The sequence below is a fragment of the Fundulus heteroclitus genome, chromosome 18 (assembly GCF_011125445.2).
Source record: "Fundulus heteroclitus isolate FHET01 chromosome 18, MU-UCD_Fhet_4.1, whole genome shotgun sequence".
Classification (NCBI taxonomy): Eukaryota; Metazoa; Chordata; class Actinopteri; order Cyprinodontiformes; family Fundulidae; genus Fundulus; species Fundulus heteroclitus.
Window position 1 is genome coordinate 31,964,167 of NC_046378.1, and position 21,179 is coordinate 31,985,345.

Sequence of the window (21,179 nt, forward strand, 5' to 3'; positions counted from 1 at the left end):
TGGCCTCTGTGTTTCTCTGGTCAACATTGGATATTGCCCTGGAACTCGCCCAGTTTGCCACTGTCACTGTCTTATTGTTGCACCACAAACACTGACTTTAACTGAGGAGTGAAGCTTTGTATGTTTTTTAGGTTATTTTGTGATGTTCTGGATGAGTTCTCAATGCAGTCTCAGAGTAATTTTGGTAGGCTTGGCCCTCCTGTTCCTCTTTCCTCTATTTCTGAATGAAGTCACTCACTGTGGTTAAATGGAGTCCCAAAGGCCTAGTAATGTCTTTGTAATGTTCTGGAGACAGATCTATATCAGTAACTTTGTTTCTAATCCTCTCTTGAGGTTCTTGGATTTAGCACATGTTGGATTTCTCCATTTTTCCCCTTTTTATATAATTTAGTCCTACTGCATGCTATAAGACAAGTTCTGTTTAAGTAAATTCTTGATTCTACAGGTCTTGCAGTCTTCCGTGAAACACAATTCTGATTATCATTATTAATTTATTGTTTATTTGACATAAGGTCCATCCCTCCATCCATTTTCCGACACCCTTATCCCTATTGTGGTCGTGAGGGGTGCTGGTGCCTATCTCCAGCTGTCAATGGGCGAGAGCCGGGGTGCACCCTGGACAGGCCGCCAGTCAATCGTACTGACATAGGGTTATATCTGTTTGACAGCATTTATACCTTAATAAATAAAATAATTATTGGAAAACAGTTTTTTAGGTGCTTGTACCAATTAACCAAGAGAAAGGTGCATAGTTGTGGCAACTGCAGAAGAATAAAGTTGATGAGATTAAGAATGAAGTTATGGGAAAGGGTAGTGGAAGCTTGGCTGAGGTCAGAAGTGAGCATCTGTGAGCAGCAGTATGGTTTCATGCCATACTGCTGCTCACAGATGTACCACAGATGCAGTATTTGCTTTGAGGATGTTGATGGAGAAGAACAGAGAAGGTCAGAGAGAGCTGCATTGGGTTTTTGTAGATCTAGAGAAAGAACATGACAGGGTGCCGAGAGAGAAGCTGCGGTATTATACGAAGAAGTCTGGAGTAGCAGAGAAGTTTGCTGAGCGGTGCAGAACATGCATGTATGAGAGCTGTAAGAGAGTGGCCAGGTCTGCTGCAAGTGTGACAGGAGTTCAAGGTGGACGTGGGACTGTATCAAGTAGTGATACTTTTCAGCTAGACAGGTTGACAGATGACATTAGACAGGAATCTCCATAGACGATGTTGTTTGCAGATGACATTGTGGTCTGCGGTTGTAGCAGCGAACTGGTCAGGAGGAAAATCTAGAGAGATGGATGTTAGCCCTGAAGAGCAGAGGAATGGATGAGTGAGACCCAAGTGGAGCTGTGAGGTTACATGGAACAAAGATAAAGTTGAATGATTCTAAGTACTTAGGGTCAACAGTCCAGAGGTGAAGAAACGTGTCCAAGCAGGTTGGGACGGGTGTGTTTCAGCTGTGTTGTGTGATAAAAGATGATCAGTGAGAATGGAAGGAAAGGTGAACAAGACGGTGGTGACACCAGCAATGTTGTACGGTTTAGAGACGGTGGCGCTGAGGAAGAGACAGGAGGCAGAGCTGGGGGAACCAGAGAAGAAGATGTTGAGGTTCTCTTTGGGAGTGACGAGGATAGATAGGATCAGGAATGGGTAGATCAGAGGGATAGCTCATATTAGATGCATTAGAGATAAAGCCAGCGAGGCCAGACTGAAATGGTTTGGACATGTACAGAGGAGGGATAGTGAGAACATCAGCAGAGGGATGTTGTGGCTGCAGCTGCCAGGTAGAGGAAGACGAAGAAGAGATTTATGGATGGAGTGAAAGAGGACATGAAGGTAGTTGGTGTGGGAGAAAAAGATACAGGGTTAACTGAAGATGGGGTTAGATGGAGACAGATGATTCGTTGTGGGGACCCCTGAAAATAAAGAGCCGAAGGACAAAGAAGAAGATTTGAAACCAGTTTTGGTATTTACCCTGATTATCTCTGTCCGAGATTACAATTTGTTTGACATTTCAGCATGACAAGAAAGCAAAAACAAAAGCAAAATGTAAGGGACAGATATTGTTCCACAGAGCTGTATGTTTCAAAGGTAAACATCAAAAGAAATATGCTTGACTGGCAGATGTTGTTAGATGAATTATTGCTGCCACAGAGACACTTAGTTTCATTTTTGAAGGTGTTAATTTAAAAACATACACAAGAGCTGTCACAAGCATTTTTAAAATATTTATTTAGGCAAAGCCTCAAACAACTCAGGAAAGTCATATCTTTGAGCCCACAAAAAAAAAATAAAAAAAATTGACTGAATTATTTAGCGTGTCAACTCACACAGTTTTCACCCTGATTTTCCCAACAGATTGCTTTACGAGCCTACAATTTGGCAGCAGGCAAAATGAACCGCGGCGCATGGCGTGAGAGCGGTGGCCCCTGTGAAATAAAGGCCTTGCTGTTGCTCTGATGTTTCCACTTAAATTCACCTGCATAATAAGAGGGACGACTAGTCAGCGGCCGCAAATAAACTGCAAGAGCAATTTCGCAATCGTAAATCCCGCAAAGGGATTACTGGCATTTTCAGTGAAGTGTTAAAGTCACCGTTATTTGTTTTCATGAATGCTACCTTTGGTAGGCCCACAGAAGCTGTGGTTAGGACAAGCACGGAAAGCCACGTTTCGTTTTTTTTTTTTCCCCCTCTTCTCCTTTGTATACTGTTTACTTACTTTCTCATGCAATTTTCTGACGCAAACTTCTAATTTTGTAGTGCTTTTGGATGCATGCTCGTTTTCTAACAATGGGACGGAAATTCTAAAAAGACATGCAAATTAGAGGATCGAGACGGCTGATGGATAATTCATGTATGAGTACACGACAATACAGGCATATTGGGTAATGGCTTGCTATTTTGGATTTTCCATTTTAAAACATGGCTACGTGTTTTAAAACTGACCCCCCCTAGGGATGTTTAGTACTGTTGTCAACAGGAAGAGGTGTGGATCTGTGACGTTCCAGCAGTCCCGATAAAGACTGGAGATGAGAAATATATGGATGCAAAGTCTCTTCACAAATAAAACATGGGAACACTTTTTGTACTTGAATTACTTGAGGTATTTAAGATGCCACTTATTGGTACTGATTTTGGATTCAATTATTTAGAAGGAAATGCAAAAGTGGCCTAATAACTGATTTGTTGCATGGTGATACAGTTGTTGCGCTCTTGCTGCTTTGCGGCAATAAAAGTCCAGGGTTCAAATCACAGCTGGGAGTTTTTCTGCATGTAGTTTACATGTTCTGGCTGTGCTCGTCCGGGATCTCTCTGGGTATTCTGCTTTTCTTCCACAGTCAAAACTATGCATGTTAGAATAATTTGTCTCTTTGAATCGCCCTTAGAAGCGAGTGATTATGCATGGCTGTCTGTGCTGCGTGTCTCTATACTGCCCTCTAAAAGACTGATAACCTGCCCAGAGTGAACTCCACCTCTCACCCAATAACCGTTGGAACGTCAGATCCCTGGTGGTGCAACATTGCACCGAGAGGTGTGCATAAACAATGGATAGACAGATGGATAACTGTGACGAACTGGATAACAGATAATCAGGAACAAGTGCTTGGTGGGCTGCTTATACTGCGTTTCTTTTACATTGAAGTCCAAACCTGGAATTAGCAATCATATCAAAGCAAATCTAACCGGGATCCAGGAGCTAGTTTGAAACCCACTACTTATTAGCAATGCAGTAGAATACAGTATTTATCTGCCTTTTGCACTTTGAAGCATCGGTGAAACAGGTTCACCATGTCGTGTAGTATATTAGGGTGGGTTGGATAAACCTCTGACTTTTCTGTTAACAATCTTCGGAATGTCTGGGGAGATTTATTGTCAGTTCTTCCAACTTCAGTCTCAGAAGTTTATGTTTGTAAGTCAAAATTGGAACGCATGTCAATTATGTAGTCCATAAATATTAGTGTTTTTGTTTCATAAAAATACAACAAATTCAAAAAGTCTTAGGAACCGTTGTGGCTTCGACTTTTCTAAGAACTAGTCTTTTCATAATTGGTATTCGCCGAACCATTGATCTAGTCTACCTTGAAGCATCATGACAAAGGTTTTTCTATATAAGTCTGAGTCATGCCTATCAGGTTAATCACACACAGCACACTCCAGTTTTATAAGCATCCCGTAAAGATATGTATAAAGCCTTACAAGTAATCCATCTTTTATTGCAGTTGCAAAATCTTGCTCTGAAACATTGCTGCAGTTTTCTAACAGTGAGCTTTGGGGATTTTTGTTAACCTACTTTGACAAGCTTCCTCGCTGTGTCTGGTGACAATTTAAACTGGGCTCCTCATCCAGTCTTTCTTGTCACAGTTCCAGTTGAACGGAACTTCTTAATCACACCTCTGACTGTAGATGTATGTCACGATAAAAAGGACTTTGAACTTTGTTGTATTTTTTCTCAACAAATCCACTCCGTCATCATCTCGCCTTACTCCAGCTTAAATCAGGGTCCTCTGAAGCAAGGTTTTAGGCAAGTAATTTCCAAGACCTGCTAAAAGGTTATTTAAAAATAAAAAAATAAACATTTCTCTGACCATCTCATCACAACAGAAGGCAGAAGCACATGGGATCCTGGGTAATACATTCTTTACTTCATCTAAATCAAGTGGCCTCTATGAACATTTAAGTACCCTTACACATTAAAGTGCAGGAAAGAGGAAACACTCATTATTGTGAGCCAAACAATCTTAATCCAAATCTGGTGCTCTTGCTCAGCCACAAATTGGTTGGTTCTGCAATTTCTGGAGTCACCATAATTATAGTTGGTCGCTCGTTCTACCTCAAAAGTCCAGCTGAATCAAAGTGGACGATGCCTTTCACACAGGGCACAGGTAGAAATGTCAGCAGTGTCGGTGTCAGATGTGACTGAAGTGGGAAGGATCACTGTTGAGACACTCAAAAACAACTAAAAACACTGGAATGTGAAATTTCTCCACAAACGCTTGCACGCACACACACACACGCACACACACACAAACACACACACAATATACAAGTGAGGGCAATTATCCTCAACTAATATTACACAGAGGCCTAGATTATAGATTTGCTTGTTGCATGGTACTATTTTGCATCTTGTTTTAATCACATAGGACATGGTTTCAATTGGATGCAAAAGAGTGCAGTGACACGTGTAAGGGTACTAATCACCAAATCACAGCAACAAGTGAGAAAAGCAGTGGCGGTGCAGGACCTGTGTTGGCTCCAATCCTTTTTTTACTTTCTCACCAATGCTTTATCCCCGAGGCCTTTGAAGCTCGTGCCATTTTAAAGCCGCATAGATAAAATAATACTGAAAGTTTCAATTACTGCAGTACAATTGGTATCAGAAATGTCCTCATTCATCTAATGGAGCAGCAACTGAAAAAGGTTTGCACCTTTTTTTTCCCCCGCCGGTTTCCACACTCTCTATCATAATGAGTGTCAGAATACGAAAGTGACACACAAATCTATTTTAGATAGGAATGGGCCACTGATACATTAAAAAAGATGAAAGCAGATGAGATATTTGAAGAGAATAAAAAAAGGGCAGATACTTTTGGAAAAAAATATAGTGTTCATAAAACGTTTAATGAATGGATTTCCTTTGTGCATACCTGAAATCAAAAGTATAGCCAGCTACATTTATAGCTGAATAGTATTTTGAACTTTGGTTTTCAGCCTCACCCTTTGTATGTTCATTAACCCATTACTACTGTTTCTGCAAATGTTGTGGAATTTTCATATATGGCAATATTTAATATCCTAACTTCCTCTTAAGGTGACATGACAGTTGAAGAAATGTAGAATACACAGCAGGCATCAGCATGATTGCGATGGTTTTTATTTTACAAAAAAGGGCAAGTAAGAGTAAAACTGCTGAAAAAAAAGCAATCCACCAAAATACAGAGCTAAAATGTTCTACCATTATGAAAAAGGGGTCCAAGGTTTTCAAAAAAACTGGAAGTGAACCAAATTCTAAATGAACCGCAACTATCCAAACCCTAGAAAAAAACAACTACTCCGTCTGTTCTGACATCTGTTCAAAGTATAAAGTCAAACGCAAGCACATCAAAATACCCTGACAGACATCGTTATATACACCTGGAAAATGAGATATGTATACGAAGAAAACTTAATATGTTAAAAACACCGTTAAATCTAACCCCGGGCTCACATTGAATGTGGTGCGGGCTGCGGTCCCGATCCAGTTCCGGTTTTCCGCAAACCCCAACTCACATTGCTCCTTGGCCAGGACAGAGAACAGACGTTTATGTGATTCCAAAAAAAGGTAAAAAACAAAGTAACTGGACTTGTTTTCTGTAGTTGAAGACGTTTCGCTTCCTCTCCCGGAAGCTTTCTCAATTCAAAAAGTCTGGAGTAATGATGAGTAACAAGCTTTATACCATTACCAAACAAAGGCCTGTAATGGCTTAGATAACATGCAAATTCAACCGAAACAGGACCACCCCTTAGTAATGGGCGGTCGTTAAAGCCATTAAGCCAGCAGAATGGACCGAAACTGGTCCACTCCTCTGTGACGAGGAGTCGTTAGAGTTGTTATTGGCTTGGCTTGGCTTAAAGGAACAATGTTTTAATCACCTGAATGAGGGTGAGAGTTAAGTTGACGATTGGCTGGAATTTTTTGGAATGACCATGACCTGGATGACTGAGAATCTTCACCAGAAGTTTATGTGGTCCTTTCTGTTGCTATCCCTCATAAATGATTAAAAAAACAGCCATGGTTTTCATTTTTTTAGGGCAAAACTCATTATCCATGCACTTAAATATCCTATTTCATCCTTCAAAAGCCCTTCTGTTTCCTCGTGTTTCTGTGTCACCAATTTATTTACACTAGTCAAGCTACCTAAGTTGGTGCGGTGATTTTATTCTGAAATTCGCCAGAACTTTATCCGGTCTAGCGCCTGACGCTGATGTGAGTTGACACATTGATTTTTAATTATTTGGGTTCCTTGCACCACTGCAATTAAAGCGCACCACATTCAATTGGGAACAACTGTGTTGCAACATGTCACTAAACACAAAAGACTTACAGGTAACAGTTTATTATCCATCCATCCATCCATCCATCCATCCATCCATCCATCCATCCATCCATCCATCCATCCATCCATCCATCCATCCATTGCCGATTTCTGTTTCCCTGTTTCCACTGTCCAGCTCATGCAATGCATACCTCAGGTAAGACCACAACCCATCTGTTTATCTCCTGCTCCGTTCTGCCATCATTGGTGAACAGGACAACAAGATCATTTCGCCCCATTACTGGAGCCAATGACACACCTCCAACCTGGAAGAAGCAATCCACCTTTTTCTGATTGAGAACCATTGCCTCAGGCTTAGAGGAACGGACTGTCATGCCAGCCACGTTACCTTCCTTTGTGAACTGTTCCAGTGCATGCTAAAGGTCATGGGTGGACCCCAACATTACAAAATCATTGGTAAAGAGTAAAGATTAAATATTGTTGTTTCCAGATTAGACATCCTCCTCTCTACCACTACAACTTGAGATCCTGACCAATGGAACGGTTAGAAGGGGAAGCCCTTGCTAAACTAAACTTATAAGTATATACAGGAAACCAGGACTGTTCATCTCCTAAAACCAACTTTTTTACTACCAATCCAAAAGTACAGTAATGGGAGGTCATGGTGATAATCCAAAACACATGGGGACCTGACAGACTCTGATTCCAAACTTCTCTGACCTGCCCAGTAACTCTCCAAATCGAGAAGATCTGATCCACTGTTCCACAGCAAAGAAAGCCACATTGTTCCTGCTAAATCTGAAGTTAGACTACCGGTCTGAGTCTCCTTTCAAACAACCTGAAGTAAGCTTTCCCAGAGAAGCTAGGAAGTGTGACTCCTTAGTAGTTTAAACAGATGTGCTGGTCCCCTTTCTTAAAGACTAGGGGCACCATTCCTGTCTGATACCCAGTAGGTGTTGCCCCAGTCTTCTTTGCAACATTTAGGACCATGACAGTCCAACAACTTCCAGAGCCTTTGCAAAATCTGGAAATATATTATATGAAAACTTTATTTTGTCAAATGCTATAAAAAAATTATTTTGTCATAGCATTTGATTGTCTAGTGTGAAAGTGTGTATTGAACGAAGAAAAACACATAGAATGCAGAATATTTTCTTGATGTGGCAGAAGAAAGATTTAATTTCTTTCTTCAGTTTCAATTAAAAGTTTTTGAATATCCTGCAAACGGACCAGGTGTCAACAAGCAGTTCCTCTTAAAACGGACAAAATCTTTTTAAACTCAGAGGGCCTTCACACATATTTCATCCTTGTTCATCCTTGTTCATTTCTAGGTGAGAATCCTAATTCGCTCTATTTTTCCTCTCAGAATGAAACTATCCTCTTTGAACTATTAAATTACATTTCCAAAGAGAGAAGACATCACTTTTTCATCAACACAACTCAAAAGGATGTATTTTTTTTTTTTTTTTTTTTTTTTTTACAACTGGGGGAAGTTCAACTATAATACTTTTAATCTCACATCCTTAATCAGAGAGTTTATATTACAGATAAACTACACTCAGATAGTGTGATTTACCTTTTCACGTTTTATTTTTTAGTGGTTTCCATCAGGGGTTCTCAGTAATTAGCATAGAGGCTGAAATCTTGACTATAAAGATCTGCAAACCTGCCATCATCAAAGCTGGATTCCCTTTTCATTTTTAATAAACAATAAATTATTTACATTTCATTATTGCACTGGAGTATTCTTTTGATCTTTATTCTGCAACATATGGATCACGACTGGTACAATACAGGAAGTCACACTTTTTCTGAATCTAACTAAATTAGACTGATCGTTGTCTAGATTTTGGCTGCTCCACTCTGCAATGCTTCATGAAAATGCCAGAAGCAATCTGTACTCTAGTATAATGTTTAAATTTAGAAATCTATACTGCATAATTATGACAAATATGCAGGAAGGCTGTTTCTTTTCTACGTCTTATAGAAATTATCTAGGTTAGAATTAGACATTTGTAATAGAAAAAATAACTGGAACTGCTCATATTTTGTTTCTTTAGCACAGATTAGGTGCTAAAGAGGTGGATGGTGACAGTTTTAGCAATCTATGTGTGAGATTAAACTTCACTCCTTACGTGTTACTTTTTTGCAAAAGTTATTTTTATGCCAAAGAACAGTTTCTTTGCATGTATCAGTTGCATTGTTGTTCCAGATCTAAACATTCAAATTAAACAGTTGCCTGCAAGTTGTAAAATGTTTAGTGATCAATCATAAGACATTATCTTTATGTGATGCTGAGTGCACATGATGATGACAGCCCATAATGAACAACCTATGGTAAGAGAAAATCTGCACACCAAGGTTACATTGCTGAAGAATACTGCTGTGTAAAGTGTGACTCATCCTTACACTCCAGGCTCATAGGTACACCCAGAGAATCCAAGTTAAACTAGACAGGGCTATATGTTGAAATTCTTTCCACTTGAAGTGTGCTACGCTCATTCAGAGTTTACTCTGTAGCTGTTTTTTTTTTTTCAGACATGTGGCAAGAGAAGTGAGGCTCACGATACTTTAGTATTATGTTCTTTGGCAACATGCTGATTTACAAATGAAGTATGTCTCCTGAGCTGGATGAAACCAGGAAAGATATGAGGACTGGCAGCCTGAAAATTACAGACAGTACCGAGCATATAAGATTTGTCATGTTCCACAATCTATAATCGAAAAGACAGGAAAAATACATCTTGAGTTAAATAATACTACAGATTTCTCAGCAATGTTATCAAGGCGTTGGTCGTTTGTACCTGTAATACGTTTTTGGTTGGTTTTGCTTTTTCTTTTTATATCTCCCTCTGCAGGTGTAGAAGCAGACTCAGAGGATGTTATCTTGCACTCTTTTTCTTCTACTCCATTTTGGTTACCTTTTCTCCCTTTTAACCATTCGTTCTCACCTTTTTAACCCCCTTTCTTTCTCTTTTATCTTTCCGTTTTTATGTATTAAATATTCTAATCTTAAAGGCAGAGTCGGCTCTTTTTCCGTAAATTTCACCAAGTCCCTTTTAGAATCACTGCACATGCACAAGACTGTCTTACCTGCTCTTCCACTCCTCAGAGGGATCGTGTCAACAAAATCTCCCAAATCTGCTCTTATTATTATTTCATTCTACTGAGGCCTTCCTCTTCTTCTCATAAAGAGTCTGGCGACTCTCAGCCATGTTCAAAGTATACGGAGTAAGCGGCGTAGCTGCAATGAATGGCTAACCGCTTGGCTAACCGCTAAGCTAACTGGATTAATAAACATTAGAGAAAAAAAAAAAAAGAAGAAGTGCGCATGCGCAGCCAGCAAGCGGAAACTAACTAGAAACGTCCGTGCACACTGGTGTTATGTCTGCATGTCAGAATGATTGGCATGTGGGACAATCAATAGATAAGGTGATACCCCCGGAATTTAAGGGACAGAGCGGGTGAGAGCAAGACCAAAATGCTGACAAATCTTGGCCATTCGGACTGAACGACAGGGATTGGTCAGGGTTTTTGCAGGCCTGCAACTCCCACAGAGATCGATTTTTGGCCTCCTTTTTTTGAATACATAATATATTGACTACTTTCAGGATGGAAAGTGTCACGAATCAGAGACAGAGGACCCAGTATTCAGCCAGACAAGAGAGGTTTTAAGCAAAAGAACAGGATTTATTAATAATCAGGGACAGGCAAGGCTCAATGGTCAAAAAGGCAGTCCAAAATCCGGTACACAAAATGGCAATCCAAAAAGGCAGAAGTACAGACAAGGGTAAGGCAAAACTCAAAATCCCAAGGCAGGTCCAGGTCAGAAAAACAGGTAAGCAATCATACCGGGCAAGAAAATCAGGTTCAGGGATCAGGCTGGCTCAGAATCAAAAAGGCAATCGGGTCGATATCAAACATGGCTATCAGAAATACAACGCTGGATAAGACTCACCAAGTGGCTCGAATTGATCTGGCAGATTGCAGAGGTTTGTGGCAGGACTATATAGGGGAGTGAGCAGGTGAACAGGAGTGAAGACTAATTACAAGTGAGCAGGTGGAACTAATCAGGGCAAGGGAGCTGACTGATTGCTGAGGGGAGAACAAACCGAGCTGATAAAGTGACAGGTAAATTACAGTTAATCTAAACAGAACAACACGTCTAAAACAAAGCCAAAACAAGAAAGAACCCAAAAGCAGAAACTTGACTAATAAAACGGATAACCTGAACCAAGACAAAACCCAAATCATGACAGAAAGACCATTTCATCCAGTATGACAAAAAGTCTTACTGAACAGGATTACCAAGTATAGCTTTAATTTATGTGTGGTTTTGTGTTTTTACCCTCTACCTGTTTAATGCAGCACAGTCAAATATTGTTCATATTTATCTCTAAACGTTACCATAGACATAAAAATGCTCAATACATGTGATCCAGTGCACTATAATGAGGTTTTAGCATTAGTTTTGATACATCTGGGTGGAAACAGCATGCAATGAGCAAGCAGAAATGGATCATACCACAACAATGGTTTTGTGCATGATGGAAAAACTTGGAATTAATATGACCCTTGCTCACTTTGTGGGAGATGATCCCGCCAGTTTAGTTAGGTAGAATCAGAATAACAAGAACAAGAAGCTTTGTGGCTTCTACTTTGTGCTACCATGTGAGTAATATGTGACCACTGAGAATGAAAATGTTGGTTTCCAATATTCCACTAATGGTCAAATAAATCCACATGGCTTTCTGAGAGCCTAACACATAGTTTAGAATTATTCACAGTTAAAGGAGACTTTTGGGTAGAAACCATTTAAACTGTTGAAAGACAAATCTTCCAGTGATCTAAAGTATTTACAACCATATTCTTTTTTGCATTTCTTTGGCCTACACTACTGTTATTTTTGACCAGGATCTGTCATTTAACTCCCCAGATTGCCCTAATTCATCCGTAAAACTTGGGGAATTGTAAGTTTCCATTATTTTAAAGTCCAAATAACTTTCTTTAAAAGTCTCCAGCTGATCCGAAGGGTTGCAACCAGAGCTAGATCATAAATCTGCTTTTTTTAGCTGCTCCTCATATGCTCCCTAAAAACCAGAATAGATCTTAAACACGTCTTAGAAGTATATTATTCCAAAAAAGCCCTTTGCTCTCAGAGTGCAGACTTACTTGTGGTCTCTAAAGTTTCTAACAGTAACAATGTGCACGCTTTTATGCTACTATTGCATGTCACTAACTATGCGGCACTCTCTCACCCGCAGTTTGGGACTTTTTGCTCTGTACTTTATTTTCTAGCAAAAAAGATTGGGTGTTTCCCTACAGGCTGCTGCATAGTATAAACCATCCAAGCAGTATTAGACAAAAGAATCAAAAAAAATTATAATTTGATTGCCGATTATTTTTTAAAACTTCAACGAATATTTAAAAAAACATTCATTGACATTTTATGTACGGTATTTATGTACAGAGTACATGAATCAAAAGTAGATAATTGAGGTTTATATAATCAAAAAGCTTTGTTTTCCTTCCTGTGTATGATGTACTAAGGATGCTAGTAACAGGATGAAGTTGATGTCAGGGCTTCCTTGTGTCTTTGCACCATTTCAGTCACTGCAGTAAACTGTCAAACAGGAAAATAAAAGACAGAAATGTGACAGCTTCCTGTATTTTGTTCTACTTAGAGCTGGTAGGAATCTAGCTTTGTTTCCAGCATTTGCAAGAATGCTATGGGTAAATCTTTGCCCTGCGCTATGTGATAAAAGAAAAAAAAAAAGAAAACAGTGGGACTCACTGAATTTAGGTCCAGTATCGGCTGTGTTGACCAGAGATTCTTATGGAGTTTCTTCTGTAATTGACCCTTGAAAGTTGTACCAAGTTTACTGAACCAAGCTGACTGTTTTTCAAGGCTCAGGAAACACTGCAGTGTTTCGAGTTAATTAGACGATTCAAGTGATTAGTTGAATAGCCTACTAGTATACTTTTTCACGATATTCTAATATTTTGAGATAGGATTTTTGAGTTTTCTTCAGCTGTACGCCATAATCAGCGATATTAAAACAATAAAAGGCTTGCGATATTTCAGTTGATTTGTAATGAATCCAGAATGTATGACATTTCATGTTTTTTAATTGCATTACAGAAAATAAAGAACTTTATCACAATATTCTAATTTTCTGAGACAGTCCTGTATTTGCCATTTATCAGAATTTTATTTTCTTCTTACTGTTTTGATTAATGGTATTTTTTCTGCTAATTAGTATTGCAGATGGCTACAATAGTGCATCATTTGGTATAGAACATTTTAACATAAATTTTTTCACACAAAATAACAATTATCTTAATATCTAGCTGTTCCTTTTCAGTATTATTTATACCTACAGCATAGTTCTGCCTAGCATCGAAATTGTATAGATACATAATGAATACATTTCTCTTTTAATGAACACTTTTTGTGCCTTGTTGAGCATTTATTATACTGTAATTACTAATAAAGGTGTTTATCGCTGTCTTCTATAGTGGTGGAGGCTTTTTTGCAGACTCCAATAAATTAATTCCGACTCAAATCTCTATTAAGTCTGTAAAATACTGAATCAGTGATGAGAATACTTCCCATCTGCACAGCATATTGCTGTGAGTCATTACTCTGCAACCAAGAGCTTCATTATCATCTATGCACTGACTTCGATGTTCTTTTCCCCCACCAGACTGACAGATTGTAACACATTTTCCCAGAAATTGAATAATTACAGCTGTTATCATCTAAACTTAATTTAAAGTACATAAACAAATGTGCAAACGATTCTGAAATGATCACATTATGCTTTTTTGAATTTCAAGAGAACCACATAAAACAAGATTTCAGTTTCTGTGGTTCTTGTATATCTATCTATCTCTATCTATCTATCTATCTATCTATCTATCTATCTATCTATCTATCTATCTATCTATCTATCTATCTATCTATCTATCTATCTATCTATCTATCTATCTATCTATCTATCTATCTATCTATCTATCTATCTATATATATCTATATCTATATCTATCTATCTATATATATATATATATATATATATATATATATATATATATATATATATATATAGAGAGAGAGAGAGAGAGAGAGAGAGAGAGAGAGAGAGAGAGAGAGCCAAGTTGCTGTCAAACCAATCTGAAGTGGTAAATTTCACTTACAGGGTTTTCACTGTAAGTTGTAATTCATGACGTCATTGTTTTGCTGTCTCAGCAACCGCTTCAAAGATATTTCCAACACTATTTCAATCTTTGCCTTCAGTTAAATGCACATCATTCAAAGCTTTCACGAGCTTCTTTCCAAAACATCTTTCGCACCTCACGATTATTTCCAATGAACACTGAGAGATAAATTTAAATGCAATTATTTGAATATGGTGAACTCAAGACAAGTTAAAGAGGGTAGAAACAAATCAAAACAAAGTAAACTCTGAAACACAAGCAGATGGCCTGGTAATGGGAAGCAGGTTGGCCTTGTTGCTAAGTGACAGGGGCTAAGAAGAGAGTCCATAGTTTTGGCCGCGGTTTTGCAGCAAAAACACTTCTCCTCCCTAGTCTGAGCCACCCTCTTTCCCCATAGTGCTGTGGTTCTGACGCTAGCGAGGCAGGATGGAAGGCAGGCCTGGCCAAATGAAAAACAGACACCCTTCACCCCAGTATTGCCTATTTTTCCCTGTGGCTTTTTTTGTTTGAAAAAAAAAAAAAAAAGATTTCTCTCCAAAAATAGATTTGGGGCTCGCGTGCCATTGGCTTTTGAAAAAAAAAAAAAAAAAAAAAAAAAAATTTCCACTCCCTCTAGTCACGCAAGTAGCCTGGCAAGACCTTGAAGAAAGAGCAGGGGAAAAAACACAACCCATGAGAGAAATGAAGATCATAGAGGGGGGGAAAAAGTCTCTTTGAAGAGTATGGAGTCAGGATCATGTTAAGCTGGGGATGTAGTGTCTTTGGACTTTGGCCATCTGTTGAAACAACAAGAAGCAGAAACTTCCGTGCAAGCTTCAGGTATGAGGTGTTTATAGGTAATCCAAGCAGAAGCAGAAAGACGCTGCTCAGCTCTGGCCTTGTATTAAATGGATGGAAACCTGGGCTTTACTACAGAAGAGTCTGTTTCCTACCAAAGACAAAACCCAAAGACTCCTATGCCCTGTTTGTGGATGTCTGGAGCAGATTTTTTATCTTTTTACAGGTCACTTCATATAAAACGTCCTCAAAATGAGATAACCACCTATAGGTTACAATGATGGGTCATTTTTGGGACCTGGTTACAGGCCTTTAAAAGTCTTTCTGTTTTGGCTGAGTCACAATAGCAAATACATTTCAGCATGAGGCAGTGAGAGTGACACATAGCCAAAGCATCTTCGGTTAAAGCCACGTTAAAACCGTCACATCCTTGTTGTTGTCACTATTCCTGCAAAGTTGGAATCTCGGGCGCAGAGGCATTCCCTGGAAGATCTGAGTAAGAGTTGTGACCACTTTTTTTATCAACAAATGGAACATGAAAAACAAAATCTGGCACTGAACTCTTTAGTCTATGCTGTAGTCCTATGCCTTCTCAGACATGATAAGTTAAGTGGGTCACAAAAACTCAGCCACTATTAGCAGCAACAAATGTTTTGTGATGCATACATAGAACCTGACTTTGATCAATTTTAAATTAAACAGATACATTAGCATAACCCAACACACTAGAAAATCCCTTTTATATAAGATAAATGTAATTTAATTTTTACACATAAAACTACAAATAAAGGCTCACTCATATTGTTCATCTATTGAACAGAAAAGACTCACATCAATCCTTTAATGAGCTAGCAAGGCCAACCAACACTAGATTAATATTTGCTTTTAGTTTCCATTTTCCTATGTTTTATTTTGTTTCAATTTTCCTACATTTTATTCCAACTTGCTTTTATTCTGTTTTTATTTTCCACTGTTTTAATCATGTAAAGAGCTTGTCCTTGTACTGAAATGTGCTAAACAAATAAATTTGACTTGCCGGAATGGTTGCACACTGTCCGGCGGAACGTCAACCTAACGTGTGCAATTCAAGTATTCTGATTGGGCGATCCGGGCTTGGGGCCACGGGATTTGTGCCCCACGGCTGTCTACTGAGAGCGTAATGGGCATGTGCACTGCAATTTCAGATGTTTGTTATTTAAACAAACGTTGGTGGGCCGGCCCCACTATCAAGGCACCTCAAGAGGATTTAGCCTACTGAGCTTGTCAGTATTCTGGCATACTTAGATATAGAGACACAAATGTTTATGACAGAATTTTATCGGTAAGGGAATCCATCCATCGATCCATCCATTTTCTTAACACTCCTATCCCTTGTGGGGTCGCGAGGGGTACTGGTGCCTATCTCCAGCTCCCAATGAGGCAAGAGGCGGGATACACCCTGGACAGGTCACCAGTCTATCACAGGGCAGGTAAGGGAATCAGCCAGGCCCCACTGGCCCCACATGCAGAGACTCCACAGTTCTCTAGGAATAAAGCTGACATATATGGAGATTGTGAGGCTGAAGACACACTTCTTTAATGTTCTAAAGAGCCCTAGTAAAACACCTGTGAGTGGCACCACACTTTTTAGCCAGGTGTTGTACAGGAAGTTCTAACCAATCAAACATTGGATCCAGGAGCAGCAGTGTGGCGTTCCGGGCCATGAGCAGTTATCCTTGTGGAGTTGCTTATAGGGTCATCAAAGATTAGTTGTCCTACCCACATGTGTTTTTGGGGATATGTAGAAGGCTTGACACCGTGTACCTGAATCATTTACTATGGGGGCGTTGCGGGAGTGTGTGGTGCCAGGGATGTTTTAAAGGACTTTGAGGTTCTTGTATAGCCAGTAGTACATGAGGAGTCCACATTCTTGGCACAAAATAGAGCTTGTTCCTGGTGTGGACTTTGCTAGGATTGCCCCTTGTTGCCAATCTCAATGTGTATTTGTGACTCAGAAACGTAAGGTCTTTGCTTTTGACAGTCAGTGTGGTTCTGCTGGCATCTTCAAGGCATCGCCTTTTACATGCAGTGGAGGGGTTTGAAGAAGAGAATAAGGCTGCCAGGATGAGTGCGTCTTTTTCACGTATTTATGGGATGGAGAGGGAGTTGGATCGACGACAAGGTTCTTGTCTTCTGTGATGCAAACATTGCTCTGGCGAAAGCTAAAAATCAAAGCTCTTGGATTACTGGTTGGTCTACTTTCAGACCCTGACATGTCAGGGCTTCCTTGTGTCTTTCCACCGTTTCAGTCACTGCAGTAAACATGGACGTAAGAAAGGCATGAATACCAAAATAACAAAATCATTGATACAAGTTGTTAAAATGTGCTGGACTCTGCCTTGGAGCTGTTGCTCTTTAGCATCTAAAAAAGTAATTTGAAGCTGTTCAAAGACTTTATCGAGATGTACTCTGGGGTGATTTTCTCTGGGAGTTTTTAGTTTTATAGTCATTTACCCTTCTAACCCAAAAACAACTAGGGATTCTCCAAAATCGTATTTCACTTAAGGAATTGCTAATCATAGCCCAGTATGTTTGCTTCAGCTTGTATTTTTATTTTTCACAGTCCGGTTTTTAATTTTAAAATCTGGCTCTCTTGTCTCCTGCTGTGTTTTGACTTTTGGAGCGTCGAGCACTTTGAGCATTCCTATGTGTGAATGGTTTGGGTATGTTTGATTTTCTTTTTTTTCTTTTTTTTTTTCATAGTGTATGTGGGTATTTGTGTGTTTTAAAGTACTGTAAATCTGTAAATCTACCTACAAGTATAAATAGATAAAGCAACCTTGAACTTTGAAATCAGATTGTAAGTGGAACTGACGGTTGAGATATCTGGGTTTAATCTCATTGGTCTGTCACCCCTATATCCCATTCCCAGAGGACGATGGATGGATGGATATATTAGCTGACATTTACGCTGTGAAATATTGAGCTTGATGTGGATAATGCAAGAAGTCTTTTCATGTTTAATTTACTGATATGAATGCTGTGCACAAGTTTAAATCTATCATGTTTTCTGCCACTGTGAAAAACAGTAATACATCCCCTTGCGGTATTAACGTAACAGCGATGATAGTTTTAATATCTACTAGTTTTACTTACTAACAACATTTTTACCTGTACAGTGGGAGAACATCTGGAAACCATGCTTGTTATGGCCAATGGGTTTTATGTTCATTGTGTCATAGTTTATGGGTTTTGTTCTCTATGTCAGGATCCTTGTGATTTCCTTGTTTTGTTGTTTGCAAGTCTGGCTTCCACCAAATGCACTCATGTCTTCTGTTTTGTGGTTGAGTTTATTTTCTGTTTTATTATAAAATTGCTTTGTGCACCTTTGTTTTTTTCCCCTCCCCCTTGTTTCTGTTTGCCCCCATGTTAGCTGACTCCCCACACATGTAGCCTGTTAGATGATTACCCCTGACAAGAACTTAAATCGCTTTGTTGTTGCCAGCATGTCATCAACGTTTCATGAGTGAGCTGTTCTTCGCTTCAGTCATATTCGTTTGTTTATAGCTGGATTTGGGATGTTGTAGTCTGCTTTTTAGCATTTTACCTGTTTTGATTCTCAGAAGGGAGAAAAAAAACAACACGTTTTTTGGACTCTTGATCCTCATGCCCGTATTTGTGAGTCTGCAGTTGGGTCGTCCTTTGCCAAGTACACATGCAACCCACACCGTCTGCCAATTCCAAAAGATTTGTTTAAAAGCTCACATTAAACTGACAAACAATACGCCGGGAAAGTCCAATGAGGTCACAGCAGACCGGAGGAGGAAAAAAAAGAGCTGCTCAACTTTTTAAAAATGCGATGTAACACTAAGGGAAGTCGTTTAAATGGTCTGCTGTCAGGTGATCGGTTATTATGTGAGTTTCTACGTTTGTAGCCAAGCTCTGCGGCACAATAAACTTGCCTTCACTCAAGACGTAAAACTTGCCATCTTCCACAAAAAAAAAAAAAGCTTACCAACAAGTAAAGACACTCAAGCTCAACGTTTGATTTGAGCTTGAAAGAATTGCGACAACTTACGACGTGTGACGCCCATTGTGTTGCAAGAAACAACAACGACATTGCTTTCATTTGGACGTGTGCAACGCAGGAACCGGAGCAAAATTATTCAACATGCATGAAATGACTTGAGCAGCATATTCATTGATCCGAGTGTGCATCTGATCGGCGTGAGGAAAAACACTTTCTTCTTCAATAGGTTTGAGGATTTCAAAGAATAATTGTTTGCTCCGTGAAAAAAAAAAAAAACAGCTTTAAGCATGAATATCATAAGCTACCCAATCCGTTGCTCCTGCTCACACGACTGAGGAACTGAAACGAAACATCAATAGGGATGTTTTTCAGTGTAGAACAAGTAGAGCTACAAGATGTGTACACTTTCTTTCTGCTGTATAGTTCATCTCAGCTTGCTTAAAGTGTCTCGCAAAACCATTTAAACCCGCTGAACGTTTTCACATTTTGGTCTTTTCGCAAAGCTCAATGTACAGTATGTATCTGGTGAGTGTGATAATCCAACACAAACAAAGTAAATAATCATGAGGTGTAAGGAAAATGGTGAATAAGTTTTTTGTTTTTTTTATGGATAAAAATCGGAAAAATGTGGCATGCATTCATATCATGTTGTTTTCTTTTACCAGCTTTATATGTTTAGGGGGGAACATCTTTTCCCATTTTTCTTTCCAAACTAGTTGCATATCAGTCAGACTTGCCGGAGATCCGCTTTGACCATCGGTTTTTAAATGTCTCCTCCGATTTCTGATCTAATTAAGGTGAAAATGCTGCTCAGGGCATTTTCATAATAATGTCTCACTGAAATCATTCAGTTGTATCTCTGGATGTTACCCTGCTGATAAAAGCACACCCACAACATGATGCTGTCACATTGTTTTTTACTGTGTGATGGTGTGGCGCAGTGTCAGTTTTCTTCCACACATAACATTTTGTGTGAAGGCTGAGAAGCCTTGGCCTCGTCTATCCATAGCACCCTCTTCCAGCTGTTTGCTGTGTCCTTCACATGGCCTGCAGCAAACTGCCAACAAGAAATCTAAAGACTTTCTTTGAGGAATGAACATGCATAATAGTTATGTTGACAGATTCTCTAATCTGGGCTGCAGATCACTGCAGTTTCTCCAGTTACCAACCATAAGCCTGTTGACTGCTCCTCTGATTATTACTTCCAGTTTACATGGACGGCCACGTCTTGGTAAATTTCCAGTTGTAGCATACTCCTTATTTTTGGATGACAGGAAAAGCAGCGGTCCATGAGATGTTTAAAGCTTAGAATATTGTTTTTTAAACTAAGGCTGCTTGAAACCCAGATTGACATCCATCCTCTGATTGGCATAGTGTGTTCCTTGGTCCTCAGGCTGCTGCTTTTTTCCCCAATGCGGTGCTTCACAGAGCAACTGTTGTTCAATTAAATTCACAAAGGTTAACATGTTGCTCTGTAAGTGATTAGTTGCAGCAGATTTTATTTAGTGCCAAGCAGATTTTACATGTTGTATTTCTGAAAACCAGACACACAGTTCCTCTAGGTTCACAATTCTGCTTTAGTTTGTGTTGATTAATCACATGAAATCCTAATAAAATGCATTAAGGTTTAGGGAAGTAATATGACACAATGTAAAAAAAAAGTTTCAGAGTATGAACACTTTGCAAAGGCCCTGTATTCTGCTTGAATAAATTAAAAAAAAGTTATTTTGATATATATATATATATATATATATATATATATAAAACTCTCATTCAAAGTGAGAAAAATTACTTCTTAAAATCACAAGCATGACAGTGGTGGCAGATGTCTAAAAAGCACAATAGTGAGTGTAAGTAAAAAGGCCTCCTGGCACTGAAGACTGCATGCTAAATGCAAACCTTTGTGTATTGACTTTGTGTTGATGGGAAAATGATAGACTTCATTTGATTTGCACAAAGCCTTTAATTTAAGCTTGCCTTTTGTCCTCTTACTCATATCATCTGAGCTCTGTTGTATATACAATGGCTTCTGATCCAAAGTTTGGGTCACAGCACTCATTTCATAACCTGAGCCTGTTACTGAACGGATGCATGTCTGCAACTTCAACTTGCGACCTGATGCTGTTTAGTATACATTGCTGAAGTA